General features: G+C 45.3%; 1 long non-coding RNA gene across 1 annotated transcript; it reads left to right on the forward strand.

Moving 5' to 3' along the window:
* The first annotated feature begins 2,536 nt into the window (after positions 1-2,536).
* On the forward strand, positions 2,537-3,630 carry LOC136545514 (uncharacterized). The gene is made up of 4 exons (XR_010781062.1): positions 2,537-2,700; positions 2,781-3,054; positions 3,124-3,342; positions 3,426-3,630. It is a non-coding gene; the product is annotated as an uncharacterized lncRNA (long non-coding RNA).
* The last annotated feature ends 403 nt before the right edge of the window (positions 3,631-4,033 follow it).

The raw sequence follows: 4,033 nt of genomic DNA on the forward strand, positions 1-4,033 counted from the left end.
GCATCGCCGTTGTCAACCACAACCAGTGAGCTCGATCAGGCCAGTCATTTCTTCCTCGATCGATGATCGAAAGCAAAAAGTTCTGGACCTTGTAAAAAGGATCGTATTATATTACACGTACTATCTTATAATTTACGTATAAATAAAAAAAGGAAGTTTGAAAAACGATCGCCCACACCTTAATTACCACTCACTAGGTCCCGCGTTCACACACGCACACGCGTGGATTTATTTAATAATGTAATCAGATCACCTGACAGTTAAGTTAATTACGAGTAGTAGGTCGTTCAGTCGTCACCGTTGAATTGAAACATAAAAATAGTACCTAGGGCCCACCACCACCGTCCGTCGTCGTCGTCGATCAGAAGGCGCACAGGACAGGATCACAGGACAGCGGCAGAAGCGGAGCCCATGACATGGCTCGTGGTGGGCCCCACATGGCTCGGGAGTCGCGTGCGCGTACGGAGCGCTCGAGGACTTGGGGGCCCGGTCGCGGTCCGCGCTCAATGCGTCCCCGTTCCGTACGAGGGGTGCTACGGAACCGCACGGAAGTGTACGGCCGTGGAATTTGGGTAGGAGGAGCCAAGCCAACCACCGTGGACGACCACTTGAGAGTGGACTAGTACACGCATTTGTGGCTGTGGGAGCAGTACCCCGATCCAGCTCTCGCTCGTGATAATCAAAAGCACCCATCCAAAAAGAGAGTTACGCAGCGGCAGTCTATTTTGATCGACGATCCCCTAGTTTTTAGAAGCTGGTTTCATTTATGATTAGTGCTAATAAACTATTGTACCCTTCATTTATTGCTCCTAAACAGCCGTGGTGTGGTCTTTAACGAGGGCAAATGGGTACTTGTGCAAAAAAAAATGGCAATAGCCAGGTCTCATGAGCTTATGGGTTTTTAAGAATTTGGGTAGGTAGATTTTAAAAACTGACCCCAAAATCTGGACTGTTTGGATCCTACCTAGCTTTGAAAAGCCAGATTCTTAAAATCTGGGTGGATCCGAACGTACCTATAGAAATGGCAAGGAGCAAAGCATGCACTTTTTCTCTCTCTCTCACAATGACAAGGATAATTTACACATGTTTGTTAAAACTCTGCCCGCCCAGCTCCAACTTCTTTGTGCAATGTAGTGTATAGTTATTTTTATTTTTTAGAAAAAAAATAAACTAGGAGCTGGTGATGTCATTAGTTTGACTTTACCAGCTTTGGCTCCTCTGCGCACGGTGCAAACTAAGGAGTTAGAGTTGTACCAAACTAGCTAGTCTATCAAAACTCTTGATTGGTTGTGCGATATACAATTATGTGCCAATAATATGCTTTTTATATGTGTATAACACGAATCGATCATCACTTTTTGTTAAAAGACAAGAGAGTAGGAGAGATCGAGTATGAGATGATGACGAGGTTACAGCTCCAAATAAAAAGTAGCTCTGTGTCATTGCCACGGAACCTAATTTCCCCGATCGAGCGAGGTGATCGAGCTCCGTGCAAGCAAGAGGAAAAGAAAGCAGACTCTGAAAGTTGAAACCGATAATCCTTTCTTTAGCCTCCCTCGAGCAACCAAATTAAGATAATGAAAAGTGAAAGGGAACCCACCAAAATTAAAACAAATCCCAGAGAACGCAAAGCACAGTCACAACGCATGCACTGTCGCACGCTCGCGCTGCACGTCTGCACAATGCACATGGATGGTCTACTACTAGCTAGCTGGAGCACCTCACATGGATGATGGTCCACAGCTCCCGAATTTTTTACTTTTGGCCCTTTTTTTCGAAAGTTTCTCTCAAATAGACTCCTGGCGGAAAGAATTCCAGAAATGGACCCTTGGCTCGGCGCCAGAGTGAGTGGCGCCGAGCTCGGCGCCACAGTGACTGGCGCCGAGCTCCTGGCCACGGACAAACGGCCTGCAAGGGGCTCGGCGCCATCCACTCTGGCGCCGAGCTCGGCGCCGTAGATCTTGGCGCCGAGCTCGGTGCCACTCACTCTGGCGCCGAGCTACCTGCATTTAACCCCAGCCCAGCCTTCTTCCCCCAGCGTTCTTCCTCTTCTTTCTCCTCGGGTTTTTTTCTCGCCACTTCATCCTACCTCACGAATCGACATATTGGACCTTGAAAACCTTGATTTGATCCGTAGATCTTCGAGAGCAAGGTATACTCGCTCACCTCCTTGTTTTTCTCGTATAGATTCGGTACATATTAGTCGGATTTTTGAACCTAAGAATCGTCATCACTTAGGGTTTCATTGTATCCCTCAATATATGTATTATACAACCGTAGGTTCATTTCAAGGCGTGAAAAATGCTAGCAAACCAAGCCGCATGTAGTTATGTTATGGGTTTATTGTTGTGGATGAAATGAGAAACCCTAGGTTTATGGTATAATGTTAACTGCTTTTGGTTCTTATAACGAAATTGATTGTATTGTAGTTATGGTTCTCATTGATATTTTGTTGTGATGTTTTTATTTATGTTTGCTAAATTACATCCTATTTGTTAGATGCAAGAAATGTTTCGGGAGGAGTTTTGACGAAAACGGGGTCGTCCTCGCGAATTATACCCCGACGCGTCTAGCAAAGATGCCCCTGTTCCCCCTGACCTTCCTGTCCCTAACTGTGATTGTGGTTTCCCGGCCCATGTTTTTCAATCGAAACATCCGGACACAGCCGCGCGTTGCTTCTACACATGTAGTCGGTTTAATGTAAGAAATTATTTGTACTATCCTTTTTCTTTATTTGTTTAAGTATGGTACTAATATATTATTGGAATCTCGTTGTGTAGGACCATGAGAGGTGCTTTTTCTTTCAGTGGATCGATGGTGCAGAAAAGTTTGATCCTAGGTACCTCTTTTTCGACGATTGGTTTAGAGGGAGACATCCACGTGAGCACTTCAAGCGGTGGGTTCCACCCCCCTAACCCTCCGGCAATGACGGCTAAGGAGAAGCACCTAGCCGCCGTTAGACGACTCGAGGAACCTCCTCTATGCGATTGCGGAGATCGAGCTGTGATAAACCCTGAGAATACGTTGGAGTTTGTGTGTCCAAACAAGCATGAAGTAAGTGCAAAGTGTATGTGTTAAAATCTTGAGCTATATGTGTTTATGTACTAATGTCTCATTATTTAGGTGTATTCAATGGCGAAGTGTCGTTTCAAGGAGTGGTTGTATGGTCCTAAGAACCAATGGCCGGAAGAACCGCGGAGGGTTAAGGAAAAGAAGAAAGAACGGGTAATCTACAAAGCACCTCCTGTCATGTGCGAATGTGGTGTAAAATCCAACTATGGCCTAGTCCATTCGGAGCTTGGAATAGGTCATTATTGCGGCCATATGATTGAGTATGATGAGGTTTGTTATAATTCTGGTAAACATGAAATCGTATTTTGTTTGTTTTCCTAATACATATATGATATAATATTTGTTTTGAACAGAGTACTAGGAAATGCAGTTGGGAATGTTATGATGGTCAAGCTAAGTTCTTAGATGAACTGAAGAAGAGGCAAGTAATTGCACGGAAGAGGGGATATGGACCTGACTACGTCAACCTATTCGTTAAACATCACAAAGAAAAGATGTGTGAGTTTGCTAGACAGCGCGGTATTTGTAACCCGATCGATGTTGGGCTTAACAAATGGGGATTGGAGAGGCGACGACGTTAGAGGAGGAGAGGGCAAGGAATGAGGCAAGGGAGGAGACAAGAGTACAGATGCAGGTCTTGGACGAGCATGTTGCTACATTATGTGCCAGTGAGTGCTTGAAAACCTTTTTTCGTTGCCTGGTTTTAAATGTAATATTATCGAGTTGCTAACTGATTGCATTTTATACATCAAGGGATTGGTTGCAGCGGGGAACATGCTGCAGAGGTGGCTCGTGCAAGATATGAGGAGAAGAAGTTAGATGCCCATAGATCACGAGCTGGTCGCACCGTTCAATCACCGATTGTGTTGTGTGATGACGGAGATGAGAATGAGGACGACACTGGCAGACTGAGTGAGCTCATTGCTCTAGCAGAGGCGGGCATACAGGTGCAGGAGGCTGA

Source organism: Miscanthus floridulus, chromosome 3 (assembly GCF_019320115.1).
Source record: "Miscanthus floridulus cultivar M001 chromosome 3, ASM1932011v1, whole genome shotgun sequence".
NCBI lineage: Eukaryota > Viridiplantae > Streptophyta > Magnoliopsida > Poales > Poaceae > Miscanthus > Miscanthus floridulus.